Raw genomic sequence first — 22,651 nt, forward strand, 5'->3', positions numbered from 1 at the left:
GGATGGATGGATGGATGGATGGATGGATGGATGGATGGATGGATGTGATGCACTCCTTATACAGAATTTTCTCTACATTATTCAGTGCACTTGGCATGACAAAGTCCTGTCCCATAGACTCTCTGTGGAACAGGCTGCAGGATTGGGAACCAGAGGGACGAGACCCATCCTGTGAGCAGAAGCAGCATCACTGCCCATGGAAGAGAGTAGCTGTGAACTGTAGAACCACTCATGTCTGAAATAAGATCGAGTCCAACTGTTTTCCCAGCACTGCCAAGGCCATCAGTGAACCACATCTTCAAATGCCACATTCATACATCTCTTAAATCCCTCCAGGGACGGTGACTCCACTGCCTCCCTGGGCAGCCTGTTCCAGGGCTTGACAACCTTTTGGTGAAGAAATGTTCCCTAAGATCCAATTGAAAACTCCCCTGGTGCAACTTGAGGCCGTTTCCTCCATCTCCAAATTTGGAGAAGTAGTGACATTAGTGAAGTTGCAATCTACAATGACTTATCTGAAATTAAGGGAAACACAGAAAGCAGCCCACAGCATAAAACAAAGCTAAGCATTTCTGGAAACCACCTGAAGGTGCCCGTGACTTCACAGGAAGGTGTGAGAAACAGGGAAGCCGAAGAAGCCACAAACAGGCACGTTCTGATTTAATAATATCTGTAAGATTAGTCTTCGTGGTAATCTAAATTAGGACTTTGTCATTTAAAGAATATTTTCAGGCATAATTAAGATACAAAATGAGAATAGACCTCAGCAATAAAATTTCTCTTATCTGATCAAAAGCATGGACTTAATAGCAAAAAAATTAATATTATGCCATAGGTTTTTAATGTCTTTTCACTCGCCTGTCCTTGATCTATTCTTCTTTCATTATATGCAAAGCACTTTCAATATTTTGAATAAAACCAGAAAAGAAAAAATAATCTAAAAATCCAAAAGCACTTTCTAATTAAATAGCARTGCCCTTAGTTCCATTCAGACAATCTCAATTAGTCTTCCCATACTAATTAACTTCAAGTCTAATGGATTTCTCTCACCACCACGAGCTATGTAACAAAACACAACATGCTCATCTTTACAAAAACAAGTCAATATTGAAACCAGTCATTTGATTCTGCTTCAGCAGAGCACTCAAACACGTGTTTGAGTGCAAACACAGGAGGAACAGCTCCTTGTGGTGGTGGGAAGTGCTGATGGAAAGGTGAGCAGCCTCTCTTCAGCACAGGAGCCCAGTGCTCAGGGCCACATCGACCCAGTGCAGCAAGCACCTGCACCTGCAGGGCTGATGTTTAACACAAAAAAAMCCTTTTTAGCCACTATCGGATTTTTTTCACCTTCAGTGAATTCATTCACRATGAATCCAGAGTATTTTCATGGGTCACAGGTTTATGCCAGCAGCATGGTCTCCTTCTCTTGCCATCCCAGGGAAGTGCCCCATGCAGAAACACTGCAGCCACAAATGTAGATAGAGCTGCATTTCTGAACTGAACCCCATCAACTCAGAACAGCTCTTGGGAGGCTCTATATCTGCATGTTAGAGTGTTTTTTTGTATTTAGTCAGACCATTAAAGTAAGGTATTTCTGTTACTAAATGACCGGCTTATTGGCGAGTGGATAAAGGTTCTCAGAAAATAAATTTGAGTTAAAACACTGAGAAAACATGAGACCAGTCACCCAAGATGGTATCAGAAAATGAGTGGCAGCTCCTGATCCTGGGGAAGAGAGATGGGTCAGTACAGCCTCCCTGAGCCCCTAGGGAAACAGCTTGAGTTTTGAATCTGAAATCATTCCAAGTGGATCTACTTGTGGCATTTTGAGTTCTTTGAGTGATTTTTTTTCTCCCTCTAACAGCAGTAGGATATCAATGCTCTACATTGTCACACAACTGCAAGATTCAACTTACAGATAAAATTATTCATCCTCAGTAAATGAGTGTTTCATATCGCAGGTCCACCTCCACAGAAGTGACTCATCCATCTCCCATAGATACCTCAGACAGGACCTGYTTTCTGAAGGATCCCCAAGACCAGTCCAGACCACACAGCATGGATGGGGAGGGGAGAAACTTCCACAGCAGGTGGATTTGTGAATAGYCATTATTTTATTCAGCTCTTTTCTGTTCTGCTCTTCTCTTTCCTTGGTAATAAGTAGTGGGGAAAACCTGCTTGCAGACACGAAGACACCATATAATTACAAGKAAAGTATTCTATTTAATTCTTTAGGAACAACATCAATTTTCCTAATACAGTGTGTGAAATGTGACAAATCAGGTAAGCAGTGCATACATTTTTTATGAACACAAGGACCCTGAACTATTACTAATGAAGTACAGAAAGAAAAGACAGGACTCTCAGTAGGAAAATACCATCCATTAAATGTCTCCCTGGGGATCAAATGACACTTACAATTGAAAGACATTAACTACCTCCTACATTTCAATTGGTTACCAGCAGGATGCCTATTTGTAGAGATTTGTGCTGCCTGTACTCTGTTAGTGTAAGATGCCACATTAATATTTTCTGACCTTTGCAGTAGATATTGCCCTTTTTTTTCATAGACCAGCAGCCTGATTTTTACCCTTTAAAACCATCCATCCTGTTAAAGAATGAGCATAAGAGCACCTCTSTGAGTGTGCAGAGGCTGCTGAAGCCAGTGGACCTGCTGAACATGTTCTGAATGTTTTCTGTTACATGTTACCCTTTACAGCAAGACTGCCAGGGTTCTTTTGTAAAAGCATACCTGCCTTTTACTAAATGCCTRTCACCAAAGATCAAAAGGCTTTTGAAACATTTCCCCTAAGAAAAGCGAAAAATGAGAACTTAGAAATTCATTCATTTCAAAACTGGTTAATCAAAGGCAGCWCTTTGATCAGTAAAGGAAGTTCTTGGTTCCAGAACAATGAGCACTTTAATAGGGAGCGATTACACCTCTCTGGGTATGTTGTCCTTGAGGCAWGTGTTGGGCTGTCATGGGTGTCACCACCAGGACACCACAGCACGTCTACTTTTCATTATTGCACCTCCATCCCATGCCTCCATATCTGCTGCCTCCATTTATCCTCACAGTATGTGTTAATGTTTGCATTAGACTCCCTGTGGTTTTATTTACATATATATGTGTGTGTGTGTACATACATAYGTACAGGCATATCCACATATTCCTGCCATATCTACTGCCACTCAAACGAGAAATGCCCAGTGATGCCTTCCTTCAGGATTTTACATGACTCCCATTAAAAAAAAWGAAATAAAAACAAAACTGTACTCAGAAAGAGAAGAGATTAAACTGCAGTGTCAGGGTCTGAGAGGAGAGATTACAGATCCCATACATGACTCCCATTAAAAAATGAAATATAAACAAAACCGTACTCACAAGAGCAGAGATTAAACTGCAATGTCAGTCTCTGAGAGGAGAGATTAGATCCTACATGCTCACAGGTTTCCAGCTGCTTAAATCACAGTCCAGTGATTTAAGGAGCTGTCCTCCCATGTAATTATAGGACAGGCAARTGTCTGCCACAAATAATCATCAACAGATTCTGCTCTCTGGCAGAGCTTAGTTGGGATCAAATGGAGCCTGTTCAACACTTGCCATGCCCACTGCAGAGGTGGTCACAGTTGGGTGACAGGTGAACTGGAACTGTCCTCTGGTGTCCAGAGCTCTGTGGGATGTAAGGGGCAATGAGGACACTTAAAGCCACACTAAAGCATCAGGAATTCACCCCTTGCACACTGCACATTAGGAATTATTACAAGATGATTAATTGCCAATGACTTTGGGGAGGGTCGCAGGTGCAACAGGAAAGCAGTGGATATATGGTTGTTATCAACAGCCAGAATTCTGCYGGTTTTCACACCACAGACAGAACACAGATGTGCACATTATGTAAAGGCAAAATAACTCCTGGGGACTGATGGTCATGGAAGGTGAAACAACTCCCAGAGCAAGCTTTTAAATTTAAAATGAAAAAAAAATCTGCAGTATGAGGACATTACAAAGGGACTTTCTGCCCACAAAGAGATGTAAGAAGGCATTGCATCCTTCAGGGAGATATCAAAGTGGAGCAGAAAGCATTAGAAGTATGAGGCAATTCTACAACTTTAGAATTTTCCGGGTAACATCTGTGCTTCTGTAAAACATTCATACTCCTGAGAGTCCATGAGGAAGACAATGATAATCAAGGCCTGTGTGCAAGAGGCAGCTTTCAGAAGAGATGGGTGGGTGCCCTCGTTCTCTGGCAGTGACACAGCAACCTAATCACCCTCTGTAAGGGACAAAGCCARTGCTCAGTGGGAGGGGTGGATTCACAGCTCATCTGTTCCTCGGCACTCGTTCTTCAGGTGGATGCTCCTCCACACTGCTGGCACCTGCCCCTGCGCTGGATCTGCCACACTGAGCAACCCACAGGAGCATTCCCTAATTCACATTATTATGTGAGCCCAGGGACCAGCTCACACCCACTCAGGGCCACTTTGTGCCAGCTCTGCTGGTGTTGTCTGCCCAAAGGTGTCCGTGCTCAGACRAACCCCTTGTGCCAGTGAAGAGGAAGGGGCAGCAGCTCTGGCACAGGAGTGCTGAGGAGCTCCTGCATCTGCAGTATCTTCAGTCTGCTCAGCTGAACCTGCCCCGGACCCACTGCACCTTCTGARTGAAGTCATCTGCTTCACACAGAGGAATTCAGGGCGTTAGCTGATGTGCTCCTCAATTAACACCCTGGTTTTATTTGCTGCTGATTGTTTACATGAGCCTTGAGTCAACTATTCTGGTTTCTTCCCTCTTTCCCTGGAACAGCAAATGTACTATCGGTAATCCAGGCAACACAGTGTCTCTGGAATACAATGAATGTACAGATGTCCCCTGCAAACCCCAGATGAGTGGCCACTATTCTGCTGTTTATTGCAGTAACACATTCCACAGTTTGAGCCAGCAGARATACTTGAAAGGAAACAGAGCTGAGCAGGCCTGTTCCACTCAGTCAATAAATGTACAGCAGCTTTGTCATTTTACAGAGCTGCATCTCCTATTATATCCCAGACTCTTAGGGACGCCTGAAGTACCACAACCCAGGCTGATAAATATAGGTCTGACTCCCCTGTGTTCAGCTCTGGTTTGCATCACCTGCAAGTCTAAAAAACATTCAATCCCAAAATGTAAAACTCTCAGAGGATSACAGAGGGTAATTCAGGTTGGAGGKCAGCCCAGGAAATCTCCATGTGCAACCTGCTGCTCAAAGCAGTGCCAGCCTGAGGTCAGACCAGGTGGTTCAGAGCTTTGTCCTCTCAGGTTCTAAAAGCTTCCAAGAATGGAAACTTCACAGCCCTTTTGGCAGCCTGCTCCATGGCTCAAGAGTCATCCTGGGGGAAACAGTTTTCCTTACAGTCAGTATGAATCTCTCTTTATAAACTGTATAGTTTATGTCTGCTGTCTCTGATCCTTCCACCTGCTCAGCCAGTGAAGAGTCTGCCCCTGCCTTTTGGAGCCTTTGCTKTTACAAGGCTTTTTCTGCCCAGATGAAGAGTCTCTATTGATTCTTATTGAATTTTKTAYGCTCCTGCTGGCCTTTYGGCCTATCAAGGTCCCTCTGAATGGCTGGTCTGCCYTCAAGCTACAGACAGATAGCACCTGGAAATTGGTGTCATGTGAAAACTTTCTAAAAGTGCTCCATCACTGCCCCCAGGTCACTGGTAAAGGTCACAAMCAGGACAGGTGCCAGGACAGATGCTGAAGTACTGCACTTGTTACGTGCCTGTGGGTGTGCCCAGAATCAACAAGTTCTTTGATCTGTTGAGTTCTCTGTCCACTCAGAATGCACTGTCCCACACGAAACAGAGAACTGTCAAGGAGACTGATGAAAGCTGAAATGACAGGGAGGTTCCTCACCCACTCACAAATGCTATTGATTCACCGCTGAAGGCAAYCAGTCAGGCAGGCCTGTTTGCTCAGTCTGTGCTGTCTGCTCCTGACCACCTTCTCCTTGTGTCCATCAGGAAGAACCTGATGCACAGACTGTGGAAAATACACATATCACTGGAAATTCCCATTCAACACCAACTGTGGGCTGGCTGGTGCCAGAGAGAGCCCTCTCCTAGCTGAGCAGGGCCTACCAATCATAAGGTGTGATGAAACACTTCTATCAGAGAATCAGACTTGGGAACAGTTCAAAATTATTACAAAAAAACCTTAGACATTTTAGGCAATGAGTGCATTTAATCAACTGCTTCATGAAGAGACACACAAAATCATTTTTTTGAAATCTTCTTTCTACCCTAAAAATTGCTGTTTCTTATACAACATCCCAAATTTTGATGTATACTGCAGCTGGTTCATAGTGCTGTATAATTTTTAAAACAGATGGGGCTTGTTTRGTTCCAAAGCTCTGGAGTATGCTGGTTTTAAACACAAATCTGGAAAATTTCCACCTAATTTGGGCTGCAAATTTAGCCTGATTTCACAGCAGCTGGATATGTTTCCCTAACTCATGTACTCTCCTAACATGGCCTGTACCTGCATATGCACATTGATCTTTAAGACAGATATAGCACCATGGAATGCAAATGTTTTCTCAGTGTACATGTGGGACAACATTACTACTTTCATGAGATTTTACTTGGGTTTTTAAGGGAGGCATGGCATTAAGGATTCACATTCACTCCTTTATCTATGCAGCACATGGTACTCTTGTGAATCTGTTGTAGAATTTTCTGAGAATTTACTTTCTTTTTTTAAATAAGACAATTTTTACATTTCTTTAACATTGTAACCAAGTGTCTTTGTACCATCTGTCGAATTACTCACATGGAGCCATAAARACATTCTAAGATAAGCTAATATACTTTTTATATGTTGGTCAATGCCACAATTTAAAGTRTTTCTGATCCAGATTTGACATGGCTATTAATCAGTGCTCAATATCAGAGGACAAATAAGTATTTTCTCTTTCCAATGGTATACAGTACTGCRACATTTCAAAAAATACAACATATAAGTTACCAGCCCAGTGCTGAATCTTACAAGTCGTGAAATTTTGGAACATGACACTGCATTGTTCAGATGTGGGAGAGCCTGCAGAGCCAAAGCCACAACATTTTAAATGAGATGTATTTTTTAGCCTAGAAATGCTGAGGATATATGTGGCTATATATTTTTTAAAATTGCTTCCTTTCTCTTGAAAGGGAAGAAAGATTGTTAGGTTTTATTGTGGCACAGAGGGAATCACACCAGCTCTGAGAGGAAATAACAATGCAATCAAAGAGACTTCAAGAGTGCATCAAGGATCCAGGAAGGTGCATTGAAGCGACTCCTCACCTTCCCTCTGTGAATTAGTGGAGGATGAGCTCTGGTGCTCTGAAGGAGTCAAGAGACAGCCACGAGGGGAGGGAGGGAGGAAAACCAGGCTCCTCACCTTCCAACACCTTGAATTCAGTTTGGCTGAGAACCCACAAAACCTTCTGAAAGCTGAACTACTGATAGCTACAGCTGGCATTATCCTCCCCTCTCTAATACCTGAACATAATGTTGAAAGTCACAGCCTGAAAGACAAATGTCACATAGACAATCTGACAAGAAAACAAATCAAAAAGTGGCTTTATTTTAGTGGATTACAAGGAAAGTGCTCATAATGAAGCACTTCCATTTTTTGTCACAGCATTTTATCAATAGTGCCTGGTCATTTTTAAAGATCCAGAGGGCAGGTAAGGCCATGGGTGCTCCTGAAAGCCAACCAAGCAGGAGAGGTCCTGCCAGGAACAATCCTACATYTGCTTTGGAAAGCTGTCCTTTCCTGTGTATCAAGATGGCTTTTATGAAGTGAGTAACCCAAAACTGCAGAGTTTTGCTTATTTTGCATGCATCTTTGCAGTCCTTTGTCCTTTCTGGGACATTTACAACAAGTYATTTAAAATGTTTGTCAGAGTACCATGCTAGCTGTGCATTCTCAGGTATTTGGAAGCACTGCAGATCTGCCAGTAACACAGGGCAAGCAGCACAGATGCTTTTAGAGCAGCAAGCTCTAAACACAGTAAACATATATGTGTGCCCAAACATCTGATGAAGTGCCTGTTCCACTTGTCTCCATAAACACTGCAGATGAACTCTCCCAGTCTCTGTTCTAACATTCAAAAGAACGCAGAGATTTTTCAACAATACCATCAATAATACAGACCTACAAGCAAAAACATGAACTTCCAGTTTTCTGCACGCTCTGTGCGAGGTCTCCATTAAAGCACCTCAGGTGCCTCTCTCTTGTCCCTGGATAACTCAGCTGTGTTCCTACCTTAGAAACCTGTGGGAGGGATAGATCCAGACACTGCAGATGGAAATGGCAGCTAAGTAAAGCACTTCACTTCCAAATCTACCTCGCTGCACAGGAAACTCCTGTGTAAACAATCCTTAGTCATCATTGTTTAAATCCAAGTAGAGGATTTTCATCCACTGCCTCCTCGCTCCTTCGTATCTACTTTGCTTCAAAGCCCCAGACAACATTCACAGCTGTGACACAGAGCCACACAATTAYAGTCACACAATTTCTAAATAGTCTAAATAATGTTTCAGACAGAGATTTTTCAGAACTCACAGTGATGTCACAGGACTCTAAGGAGAGGGCTCTGACGGTCAGTAAGGTAAACCAGGGATGGTAAAGAGAATAAAGCTGGTATTTTGAACAGCAAGTGCAGGGCTAATGCAGGAACCACAGAAGTGTGGGAGGCACGTGAGTCAACAAGTAATGGTCCCTAACCCCTGGTTGCTTTATCTGCCATCTCATGTGAGGCAGGAGATGCACCATGCTGCCTCCCCAGAGGCAAGACACTGYGGTGAGCTGGATCAGCAGCATGTTGGCTTTTGATTGGAAACCTCTCCCATTTGTAGCAGGTATCTGCTCACACACTTAGCGTCCAATTTGCAATAATATATGTGCATACTTAAAGACTATCCTTGACAGGCTGCCAGCTCTTGTGCTGAGGAATGCAATCCAGAAATCYGGAGTTGCTAGGCTCTGCGTGGCTTGCTGTCTCTCTCTCGCTCTCTCACAAAGAGAATTTCTCTTCAGAATAGAAGGCTCCTACCGAAAACAAATGTGTTATGGAAACGTGCTGTCCTTCCTGAGGGTGCTGCCTTGTGGAGAGCCACAGGCCAGATCTGTATGTGAGCAGGTCATGTCCTGCAGGCACGTGTGCACCAYATCCAAGGGCTGTGGATGTGGAGGAGGGACCTGCCTGTTTCTCAGTGTAAAAGCACTGGTCCCTGGGGCTCTGTGTGCTGAAGGATGTTGTTTGAGCTGCTAGAAATCCCAGCAGTTCAAACATGGCAGTGTGTTTTGTCTTTGTGTTGGGGTGCTGGCTCTGGGCTGGGGTAGGTAACCAGTCTTACACCAGACAGGGTGTGTAATGAGCCAGATGAGCACTGAGTAAACAGGGACAATTCRCAAAGCCCTCCCTCGTTTGTTATTACAAGATCTCCCATGCTCCATGCATTAAACAGAGATGAGATTTTCCATTGTTTGAAGCCAGTCATAAAGATGGTCCTCCACCCTAAATTTCTACCTATTACCAATAAACCACAAGCTTCATTTTCAGGCCTGAAATGGCATGAGTTCTGCRTGCCTTTGCACTCCTATGCTCCAGGGGGAACATGAGAATTATGTCCTCACAGGATTTTCAGCCCAGGTTTGAAGACCTATGACATTCAAATGGATGAGAGAAGCTTCAGAGAAGTGTCTGAACTTGGGGCTGCTCCTCTGAACTGCACTCAGATGTCAGCCCCTGAGGAGTCCMCCCATCATTTTTAGAACCTTATTAACTAGAGCTTAAGGGAAATAGCTATAGATTTTATTCAGCAGGGACATTCTGCCATGTGGAGCAACGCTCTCTGCATTCATTTCCCTTTTTTTGCAGCGTTTCAGTATTGTACATTATTTAGGCATCAGATCAGAACACAAATAATTGTAGAATAAAAAGCAGTGACTCAACAGGTTATTGCCACAATAACTCCTACATCCCCACTGTGTGCACAGCCAGCTTGGTTTCTTACCCCTGAGATGAAGATAGTCCCATTCCTGCTCACTGAGAGCCGTTTACCATCCCCAAGGCACACGTGCATGTCACTCAGCCAGGGTTATTGAGACCGTAAGGTAGGCTCCAAACTGAAGGAGAGAGGGATATCTTGGCTTACATCTATCAGCAAATCCTTACACACCTCTCTCTAATGTTGCTTCTCCCATTCTTTAGTTGCAATTAGAGSAGAGCTTAGGCAGGGAGGGTTGAGMAGGAGGAAGCACTTCCATCATCATACTCTTCACTGCTRTTTTCTCTTCAGTGGCYTCTTSCRTTCRATRTTGTATCCCACAGATGAGGRATGGGGCATAACTCCCCAGTCTTCCCTACTAAWTTCTAAGCCTACGTGGTGCAGCCATTCTCCCTGTCTTTGCAGATGCCTCAGAGGCCCCACAARTCCCCTGGAATTTCAGAGCCATGCCAAAGCACAGGACTGGAGGGCACCATGTGCACAGGSAGCCCAGCACGGCTGGAATCACCCTGCACACAGTCATTCCTGCTCATTTGACTTTTTAGTGCTTGTGACTCCCCTTCCAGGAGCTCATTACAGCTCAGAGCAGCAGCAGCCGCTCTCCCTGTCACATCTCACCGTGCGCCAGAGGAGGCTGCCCTTTCATCTCTCTGTTTTTTTAAGCTAAGCTTTAGCACATCAGGRGGAACGTCTTTGAAATCCGTACTGATTCCCACTGGAAATGGTGCCAAGTGAAAGAATCGTTTCCCACAGACGTTTTCATTCTCTGGGGTCACAGGCAGGCTCAGCTCAGTTCATAGTGTCATCTAGAAACAAAACAAGCCCAAACCCAGCTTGCCCTCTCTTCCAACAACATTCCCTGGGTCTGTCTGGGGCCAGAAAACTCCCCCACCTCAGCCCAGCTGAAAGCGTGGCGGTGGCACAGAGCAGCAGCAGAGCTCCCAAGACAGCTCTGACAGCTTTTTGAAGCTCATTTAGCCTCAGCTTGGGCACTTTAACCCAAATTCTCTTTAGCCAGGCAGGAGAGGTTACAGCTTGGTGTTTTGTGCTGATGTGGGGGGACAAAGGGTGGCCCCAGACACGAATGCAGCTCTGAGCTCTGCTCCTTCCTGGGGCACACCAGACCCAGGGCTCCCCCACRCCCACCCCCTTTGTTTGGTACTTTTGGTTTTGAAGCATCATCGGGAAGAAATATTTAGCTCCAGACAGGAACCTTGTCTCATTATCTGTGTGGCCTTTTTGATGAATTATAAAGAACTCCTGCTGCTTGCTAAGCATGTTCCAGATGCCATGCCACAGGCAGATTTTTTGTTGTTGTTTTTTAAGTGAAAGCAATGTTTTTCCAGAGGTTTGCTGTAAATTATAGAATGAGCTTGATGYACTGTGGGCCGGGTGCTCTTGCCAGCATGGAAACACTTGTACAACACTCATGCCAAGCATGTGTTCCAGGATTTGTTTTAGGGAATACATGATCATTCTAGCACATCTACATAGCCTCATAGTCATTCTTATTTTTCACAATCTTTAGTTTCTTCACCAAACACCCCTGGGAGACAAGATATTTTATGATTCCTTTTTTTTTCCAAGGAGAAACATTAAGGTTTTTATGGATCATATAGAGATTTAGGTACTTAAGTAGAAAGTGGAACCTTAAATCCTACTGAAATGAACTAGAGATAAACCCCCAATAGGACAGAAATGCTTTAATACTTCACTAAATTTCTGCCTAAGTGCTTTGCCCAAGGTCATGAAAGACTTCTGGGAAAACAGCTCCCAACACCACAAGTTGCTCAGTATTTTCTCTCCCTCTGAAAGGTGGAARTTCAGCAATTTTGTAAGGTCATTTGGGAAAACAAGACCCACCTGTTGTGATAGCTGAGTCCCAATGGCAGCAGGTACCTTTCCCTGAACACAACATATCAATGCAACTATTCTGCTTCCCAGGTTGTTTGGAAGAAGCCTGGAAATCTCAGCACAGGAGTGCTTTGTGTCTGGTCAACACCACCCRGAGCAGAGCAGAGGCTTGAGCCAAAATCCCAGGAGTTCCACCCAGTTCCTTAACCACAAGGRCAGCTCTGCCCACGTCATCCCCTCCCATCTGGAGGGTCAGGATGAATGCACAGCGCTTTTTCAAACACCACAGAGAGKGTTTGATGTGGTGGGGCCTGAATTGACTCTTTCAGAGTCCCTGAGCCTCTTCCATCCTCATAGAAAAACAAAAATCTTCAGATTTTTTGTTTTAAATTCAGATCTAGTTACTGCTGAGCTCTAGAAGCAGCATGCACACACAGAAAGCTTTATGCCTCCCTGACTGGTGTCAGGCAGAAAGTAAATTATTTATGAAAGCWCTCCATGCAATATTTTATTTTGGATTTAAAGGGGCAGGAGTGATGGGAAAGATACTTACAATGCATTCCAACCTGAGTCTTTTASTTTTGTTCAGGAGCCACTCCCTGCTAAGTCTGGTTGCTCAGAAGCACAAATATGATCTCATCTCTATTTACATTAATAAGCCTGTTCAATTCCTAATTGCCATGGATTTATACAGGATAAGATTCAGGATTTGCCAAAAATCTTCTCTGGTGCCAGCTTTGGGGCTGAGTGTTTGCAAACACAAACCCACTTTTTGTCCCACTGTCTGATTCACTTGTAGCTTTTCATTTTCCGTGCACARAGTTCCTCAATCCATTGCTTAAATTAGCAGTAGCCAGAGAGCCCCAAGTGGCCTCTGCTACATGAAGCAAAATTACTTGAAGTGCTGTTCTGCTGCAAAAGAACTAAGATCCTAAATAATGGAGTAGAACTSCCAGAAATATCCCAAAGTTTGCTAGGTGTCATATACAATCAAATATTTCTAAGTGATTGTGGCTTAGGACAAAGCCCATCACTTAAAACATCACCAAAGGTTTAATTTCTAAAACATCTTCCTGGCATTGCCCTAATCCAAAAATACTAGGAAAAAATACTAGTAAAGGCAATTAGTTTTGTAGCTCAAGCACAGCTATAACTGTAGAATTATTATATCAATCCAGTATGAAATAACACTTTAATTAAAAAATTACTAGCATTTAAAATAAGATTCCTCCCGTCAATGTGCATAGATCCTTCTTCCCCATTTCTTAGTTTATTTAGGTAGGATGCTGTTTATTTCTGCTGCTGCGCTCAGATCCTGAATAAAAAGATTTTGACATGCTTGCTCCTTTTCCTTTTTTTGAGCTGCATAATGAATATGCCACCATCTTGGCAATAAGGCCACAAGATTTCATGTCAGCATAAAAACAAAAAAGGAAAAGTAGAGATAAACTTYCCTGCAACATTTCAGCAGCTGTTACCATAGTAATAATTCGTTTCACAAAGCCAGCAAACATCATTTCAAGGATTTCTCCAAGTGCCCATGGAAGAAGTAGCAGCCATCAATAACCTCCTTCTATAAAGCTTCCTAAAATTGTCRCAGACCTTTCTCTTATGTTATTTGCTGAAAGCAGAAACAAAACAATGAAGGCTAGAAATAACATCACTGTTAAGATGGATAGATGTGAGGAGAAGCAGACATGGAAAACAGAAGTGCTGCATCTTTGTGTACCCAAGGCCTAAGTTTCTCAAATAGTCATTGATGCTGTCAGCTTGAGATGAGGCATCAGGATCCTAAATAGGAAGAGCTTTATATACCAAAGCTAACTCTTTTAATTGTCTGGAGGGTGTCACCAAAGATCCAAGCAGTGCTATAATAGTGGTTTTCACTGCTGGAAGTTTCTGGGTGAGTTTTGAGGCATGTTGCAAAGAGCACAGGATTGAAATCTTCTCCTCACCTTGTTTTCTAGTGCTGTGGAGGTACAGATGTAATTGCAAATAGAATCCTGGTTCCGGTGGCAGGAGGACTAAGATCAAGTTATSCCATTTCACCTGCAGACACAGGAAGCTGAATCATCTACCTAATGTTTTTTTTCCTAAATTCACTGGAATTGCAGGGTTAGAGAAACAGTGGAGTGGGCAGCCTTAGGATCTGTAGCACCTAACAGCACTTGGGGAGTACACAGGAAATGTTCCTTCCCAATTAGAAAGTGATTGCTTTAACTTTGTATGTGTGCAAGGATGCCCACAGTTTCCCCATCAGTCTTTCCAGCTCAGCAGGAACATCACTGAGTCTCAGCACCTCAGTCTGGGTTTCTCAAACCCCTGTAACTCAATTTCTGTAATTGTCTCTGGGACAAAGAAATRCTAAGGGGAGTTCTACCTCCTCAGCTTAAAAAATGCCATAAGTACATACTCAAATATTGGCTTTGTCATGTTCAGAAGAGTTAATTCCCCATGAAAGTTTACTTTGTGGAAGTTCTAGGGCAGAGATAATGTAGGGTTAAGTCCACTCCTAATAAATTCCTCAAATATACTCTCATTTTTCTCTCCTGTTCAAACACCACCAGTACAACAGAACATGTACTRCAACTGCAGTACATAGCAACTAGAAAGACACAAATAATAAATAGAAACAWTCAGCAAAGCAAAGAACTTAAACATGCTTAAGGAAAAACACTGCTGAATCCAAGCCACGCTCAGAGCCAAAATCCTCCTGACCTCTTTGTCACAAAGTATTTTTTTAGCACTCCTGACATCACTGGATTTGTATTCTGGAACTTGCAGSGTTAGTCATTCCCCTACATCATTAGAGGCAGAGTTTGCAGCGAGCTCAATGATCATCATCTGCCTGTCCAAATCTCCTTTTGCATCACTTCAGCCTCAGCCTCGTGGCAGTGTGGGAGGGCACAGCTCGCAGCACTGAGCTGTGCACCCCAAGAAGGTCAGCAGGGTGAGCAAATGGCTAATTCCACCATATGTGCCTGCATTACCTGCTGCGAGTGAGCAATCCCGGAAAGCCAGCGCACCACCAGCCCTCCTGTTGCATCCCAGCCCKGCTGAAAAGCTATAATTAAACTGATACAATGATAACAAACGGCAGATTTAACCAGCAGCKTCAGGAATTGCACAGACATACACAGTCGTGATTAATTATGTGAGTTTTCCCACTGGGTGTTACAAAGGAGCTTCCACTGGCTCTGTCCAAATCAGCAGAGCTGAGGAGCTTCCAAACCCGCACGGTGGGGGCTCCTGGCCAAAATCCAGCATCAAAATCCAGCATCATAGCACGGGACCAGGCTCTGCTGCCTCCCTGCCCTCTGCTGTGCTTGGCCCAGAAAGGAAAAACACACTCCTGTGAGCCAGTGCAGGCAAAATAAACCCAAGTTTGACCACCATTTTTCTGTGGGATCAGGGTTTTCTCTGTCTTTACGTGGTCAAAACTGAGCATTAAATGGGGTCATGAAAACAGTGAAACAAATTTTAAATATACACAATCTATTTTAGTTAGAATAAGCATCTGTCCAGTTGATACTAAAATGTGGGGGGGTTTGCATCTGGGTAGGTTTTATATCTTCACAAGAGCACATAGATCTAACTTTCTAAAAGGAAGTCTGATTTCAAAGCAGGAAACAAAGATATTTAACATAAAACAAAATTACTCAGCTCTCAAGGAGCAGAAGCAGGTAGAATGCAGTATTTGCCTCAAACAAGTCTACACTCAAACAAAAACTTAGTTTTTCTGTAAAACAAATTTTAAGTAAAAATAATTATTGCCCAGATTATTAAATTCTTGCATGAGTCTCTAAAATTACAAGCACAGAACACAACAAGGCTGTGCCACAGCAGACTGGAACAGACTCATAATCTCTGCAGAAAGATGCAGAGAGGAAACATAAAATCCRTTTCATCCAGGGGGTCACACACACACCCAGCACTAAGTCAAGTGCAGATTAACGATTCCCAAGCATTTCAATATCCATATAACATTAATCCTGTGAGATCTCACTGATTTTGTGTTACTCTTAAGATATCACATTAGGCAGCAAGAAAAAATATTTGTAAACTTCAAGGCTGCTTGTATGCAATGCTACTCTGTCAAAAGATATTTTTCCATGTCAATCATGCAGCTTTGGGATAAGGAATAAGAAAATGGTTTAGATATTCATTAATTAGTGTTTAGCTTAATTTGAAAAATGCAGCCTTCACAATGTGTCATGTTAATATGCCATAGCATTTTGAACATTATTAGTTTTATGCTTATTAGGCATATCCTGCTAGAAGAAAGCATTTTAAATTAGATTAAATCTTATACATGTTTAATGCGGTGTTCTCACAATTTAAAATGCTACTCTATTAAAATAGCAGAGAGAGAAATTGACTCACAGAATAAGAATGTGAAAAGAATAGATCATGAGTGAAATGAATAATAGATTAACTGAATAATCATATTACTACCTATATGAAGAGTATAAATCACAAAAATCTAACACTGTCACAGCAGAAAAAGGGAGAGCAGGCTTTTCACTACTTAACTATGTTCATTATCTAATATGAAACTAAGAGGCAAGTGTGATTAGCATTAATGAGAGGCCATTTCATTGCAGCTGATGGTGGGTATCAATTCCAAAGTGTATTAGATAAGAACACTGCTCTGGACWTGTTCTTTCCAATCTGTGGAGTCATTCCACCCTCACTCATCCTTAAACAGCCCAGACTGCCCCTCATCAAGACTGAAAACCAATCTCATCCACCTTCCTGCATCACCAGCAGATGTTCAGTTCCAGGAGCATCACCCCAGCAGAGAATCCACCRACCTGACAGCCCAGCAGTGCTCACGGGAAAACAGCATCTGGATAACCTTCAGTAACAGAGATAAATCATTGAGAAGCCAAACCAAAGGCTACCAACAATTGGAATGGATGATCTTAGAGGTCTTCTCCAACTGCTATGATTCTATGAAAGCAGTAGAAATATTCCCAAATACCTAAAATGCATTCAATTAAGTCTCCATATACCCCTTCACAATGCAGTTTTAAATCACACTTTTATGTATCTTTTATATATACATTTGATTTATTCACTGACGTAATTGCCATGGGTGCATATCCAAAGCCAAGCCTGCAGCACCAGGCTAGAAATCCCTGTGATCATTAGGAGGGAAGATTGTTCAGGTCACAGTAAAGCAGGGCTCTCACTGCAGCCTGTTATCCCAAACCAATACACCAGGGAGCCAAATTTCCTTGTTCTGCAGGATACACAGCTTTAGGGCACTCAACTGAGTTGGAGTTCCTTGCAAACTTCAATGGTTCTTATGGTGGATGAGCAGAGGATGCTGGAGGTGCAATCCAGGAAACCAGGAATTACAGAATCTGAAACCAGGAATTACAGAATCTGAAATCAGGAATTACGAGTCTGAAACCAGGAATTACAGAGTCTGAAACCAGGAATTACAGAGTCTGAAATCAGGAATTACAGAATCTGAAATCAGGAATTACAGAATCTGAAACCAGGAATTACAGAGTCTGAAATCAGGAATTACAGAGTCTGAAATCAAGACTCCTCCACACAGAAGAGGGTTTATGGTAACAACAACCAGCCAGCCTTCCTTTCCTCCCTTCCCTGATGTCTCCTGCTCTGCCACCTCATCCCTTTTTCCTCAAAGAGCCAAGAACAAACAGGGTCACCTGGAAAATGGGACTCAAATACAAATTCCTATAAAAACCATGAAGAGTTGAACATGTGCAGAGGGACCTGGTGGTGCTCACACCACTCACCACTCTGGCATCACCAGCTCTTCAAACACAAAGCTTGCAGAACGGAGCTGATTAAAATGGCAACTGGCACACACAAAACAGAAGCTGCCACCCAACAGTCTGTCTGTTAATGAGAAAGTAACATTTGTTAGAAGTTTCTAAACTTGACCTTGTCGGCGTCAGATTGAAGGAAGAGGATAGAAAACAGGAATAGCTGCTGGCATTAGGAGCTGATTGTCAGCTGAATTCAGCGTCAGAAGGGCTGGCAGTCAATCTGCTCCGTGCTCACTGCCTGCTCTCGGTAGGACGTGTTTGGATATCTAGGGACACGTACTTTGAGGGACAGAAAAAAACACTGAGRGATATTGCACAAATGCCAAATAGAGGACAACAACCAGGGAGGAGTAGGGCCAGATTCTACCTTTCCAGCTACAGCTGCCAGGTACGAAACAGGGAGAGGAGAAACCCAGGGGCAGCAGACCTTAATCAGGGACACTCATCAAGTCTGGGGCTCCAAGCGATTTTCTGTGGAAGTAAGAGCTCTCCCAGGCTTTGAAAACCCCATTGTGGGTGCTCTGTAAGTCTGGGCTGGCTGTCAGCAGCCTCTCAGATAYAGACTGGTTGTGCTTCAGGATCCCCCTAGGTGGGTTTATAGCTCRTGCAGTGCAGCTTGATGACCTCACTCACATCTCAGAAGTTACCAGATGTCCTCTGTCTCACAAAAAATCACCATGCCCTCTCAAATCCCAAAGAAAATGCTCAAGAAGATACTTCTGGGGAAAATGCTGCAGGAAATTATGGTCATAGTGTTCAGTGGTACAGTGCTCAGCCACTAAAGCATCCTTCAGGGTGCACGGCTCGGTGCAGTATGGGGGAAGTTAGGCTGTCTCTGTGTAGATTGATTTGACTTGAAGAACCTTCCCAATCAGTCCTGGAGCCCAGGATCACTCAGCAGCCCTCTGTGCAAGGCCTGACTTCTGTTGCATAAGGAAAAGTTTCCATCASTGGTCAGTGATTCAGCTATGACAAGGCAAGGTGTGACTCAGCTCAGGAGTGCAAACTCAGACTGCCATGTTCTTCCAAACACTGAGCTTTCAGCTGTCCAGTTTGCTGCAGAGCTCACTGGACAGCCACACAATGAGAACAAAATCATTCTGGCAGCTTGGGCTTGCCCCAAAAAATAACTAAAGGGAGGAGGATCACAGAACTTACTTTGAAGATGATCAGCCACGAGTCCATTTGTGCACCTCTGTCAAACCCAGCCCGAGAAAGCAGGTGGAGGCAGATGATTTGAATACAGGAAAACAAATCAAAATGGATCCAAGCCACCGAAATACCCATTTTCTATCTCCTGAACAATAACTTAGCAGAGCAARGCACAAACAAGTGCTAGCACAGCAGTGTGCTGCTCATTTATTCATTTCCTGGCTGCAGGGCCTCAGCCCCTGTGTAGGTCTGTGCCTCCCGAGGCAGTTCTCTGCCTCTCACCCTCCCTGGGCCATAATATTGCTCTTTGTCACAGCTATGTCACGCTGAAACAACTGCACCGAGTCCAGAAAGTGCTGCTTTCTGCCAGGCACAGGCAATAAAGAGCCACCTGAGTTACACGAGCTCAACAGCGTGTGGAAYTGGTTACAGGAAGGCAAAGCACCCRGATCATTTGCCCTCATAAATGGGAAAACACGTAGGCTGAGCTGACTTTCTGAGCTGTACGTAAGCACTCRATCCAGCGAGGCGGACGCGCAGCCCGAAGACGTAAAGATTGAGCTCAGGTAGCACCGCTGAGTGTTGGGCTGCCTGCGAGGAAACAATAAAAAGCAAGGAGAAAGCTTGTCCTTTGTGCATTGAAAACGATATTTCACATTTCATTATGTATAACAAAACTCGCTCACGTCCCGACAAATCTGCAGGGCATTTCTCAGTGCGGCTGGCAGGGCTGTGCTGTATTAACACTGATGCAATTACCCTTACGTGGGCATCTCCCCAACATACTCAGTCCAAGGATGAAAGACATGTCAGCTTTCAAACGTTCTRCCTTGTAAAGTTAAAGTTATTAGAAAATGTAATCACCCTCCATCCAGTCTGCATCTACTGGATATATTTACGCTCCCGAGAGGGGTTAAAACAACATTTTTAGCAGCTGCCTCGAAACGCAAATCAAATCTTTGTGAGATGCTCCATTGATTTGCATATCATTAAGCATGATCCTTCCCCTCCACCGCAGCTTTGYCTCACCGCTGTGCTCCTGTGTGAAGGTTGCCACTCTCTGCACGTGTGGCACTGTCCCCCGTGGCTGCCTTCGCCAGCAGCGATGGCAGTGCCATGCTAATGAGTCCCAGCGAGACCCGGCAGAGCTGGAGCTGCAGGCTCAGCTTCAGCAGGGAGGGAAAGCATCAAAATGCTCCTGGCAACTTTTGGATCTGCTAGAATTTAGTCAGTTGGAGAGTGTTTACACAATGTTAACATTGAACCGGGCGATTTCTGGCCCCGGCACATTGGGTTTTTGTTTAATCAGTTGTGCAGCATGCAGAGTCTGACAAAGCAACGCGGCAGGCCAGGCTTTAGGCGTTTGCTAAGTAGGGCACTGGGCACTTTGTCTGCCTCCTCCTCCTCCCTCCCACCCTTTTGCCATGAGATTCTGCAGTGTTTACACGTAAGGCTCAGATGGGTCTCAATAACACCCARCACAATCCTTGGATGTTGGACTCCAGCTCAGGGGTGGCTGTCGGACACAGCGCTCACCCTTCGGATCACAGGCTCTGGCAAGGACATGTGACAGCAAAGGGTTCCAGACACAAGCCAGGGGCATTTTCTCCTCCTGCCAGCAGACTGAGAGCACTGGAGGGATAGCACGAAGGGCTGGCAGGCTGCACACGGGCTGCTAACAATTGAGCACTGTGTGGATGAAATGTGGGCTCACACCAGAGCGGAGGGAGGTGGCTGCTCTTGGAGAGCTGTGAGGAGCCAGCCCACGCCACCAGGTGAGGCCACAGCCCAGGTACAGGGTCACACAGGGAGCAAGAGGAGCTGTGGTGCACGTCAAAAGCTGAATTATAGTCTCATGTGGGGGGAAATCCAAAATAAATCCCTGGCAGACAGACCACGGTGCTACTTCGGTCTATGGAGCATTTCTATTACTGTATTGAGTTTTSCTGCTGTAACCATAGCAGAGGTCCCAGCTGTGATGCAGGTCCCAATTTTCAAGCACAAAAGGTCATGCAACAATTGAAGGCTCACTCTCCTGAGCACAAATGTGGCTGCCCACCCAACATGCCCCCTCTCCCAGCCTGACACTCTTTCACAGGAGAGGAAGCCCTGTGCCTTAGCTGAAATGTCTGWTGATGCCATTTACTATCTTACAAAGCTGTTGTAAAGCTTAATTAACATTTGTATTGCTAAATGCTTCAGGACTGCCTGATGCCAGGCTCCACAGACGTGTTCTTGTCACAGACAGGATGGCTTTGCTTTGGCAAGTGGCACTGCTGCAGCTGAACATTGACTGGTGCAGTTGTGCTGCAAGTAGCAACAATGATAAACTTGGTTTATATGCACATATGACAGGACTATAAACTCAATTTTTCTTTGCTGCTTGCAGGTTGGTGCTGCATCCTTTTTTACATTCACAAGTGGTTTTATGATGTGGCTTCCTAAATAATGGYTTTGTGCCTCTGCACTCCCTGGCATGAAGCCTTTTGCCGGGTGAATGGTAGGTAGGTGAGCCTGTAATTCCCAAGACTGTAGCGGTAACAAAATTTRAAAGCTGCTAAACAAAGACTGGAAAGTCACAAAATTGATTCAGAGTTGGAAAATTGTCCAGTTCRCCCCTTCCAATGTTGCAAAAGATTGTGTCCCATATTGAAAAGCACCTCTAGATGCCATTTAAGTACCCAGTATAAACCTCCATGGAAATAATCCCTCAAAGCACAGAAATGGAGMCTCCACGTAGATTTCTCTTTATTTTTCCATCAAACTAGCAAAGGAGAGCACTTTTTGGCTGGAGTCCCTTCTGTGCCACTGCATAACATTTTACCTGATAAAAGCAGTACTAGCASAGGCTCAAACCTTGAATCTCTATAAAGTCTGACATGCTAACACTTCAAACAAAAAAMCAGCTTAAAACCACAGGGATGGATTCTGGTGAATCACCCACCTATACACAGCACTGACGTGGAAAGTCGAACTTTTTTCGTGTTGGAGCTTCTTAATCATCCTTTTTCCTATCAGTCTTTTGAGGGGGAAAAATGAGGAGCTAAGGGAGAGAKGTGTGATTCATTTTTACTGGAGTGAGCCAATAAAGCTCTTGTAAAGTGTGGTCACCCCTGCGCTCCGTTCAATAACAGCAATAAAATCTAATCTGCTGCTGCCTCTGCCATGCTCTTCCCCTGCACATGCTAAGCTGCTGGTTTCTAATCACAGGCTCCTACTGCATTTGTAAGGACATGGAAATTGTATTATTTCTTTTCTCTCTGTTTTTTTTTTCACTCATTTGCTATGCTGAAGTGAAAAGCACTCAGTGAGTCACTGATGGATCATCGTCTCTTCCATCTGCACCAGGAAGCTGCCACTGGGAGCTGTGGCCCTGCAGGAGCAGCAGTCTGTCAGTTCTGCTCTGCAAAGCCCATTGCACCATTCCCTTTTTCCTGTCAGCTTCTCATTTCAGAGCACTAAAAGAAAGTGTTATAACCCCACAATCCCTACATCAGTCAGTAATAATGCTGCAGGTTCTGTGTTTATCTGTGATAAATAACTGCAGCAGGGCATTGCACCACGCTCCATCCTGCCCTGCCAGCACCCAAGCTCTTGACCTGACCCCGCTGCCAAACTAAAATAAATCAAAGGGTCTGGCCTTGGGCTGGGCAGCCCTTTCTTCCAGGGATCCCTGGGGAAGTGAGAAGTCTCTCCTCACCACAGCCAGGCTCCTACAAACCATTCTCACTGCGGGGTTCAGCCACATCTCACCCCAAAAGAGCTGACAGGGACGAGACGTAGGTTCAGAGTCTTTGAAATCACT

Source organism: Malurus melanocephalus, unplaced genomic scaffold (genome assembly GCF_030028575.1).
Source record: "Malurus melanocephalus ecotype Western Australia unplaced genomic scaffold, MMel_1.1 scaffold_621, whole genome shotgun sequence".
Classification (NCBI taxonomy): domain Eukaryota; kingdom Metazoa; phylum Chordata; class Aves; order Passeriformes; family Maluridae; genus Malurus; species Malurus melanocephalus.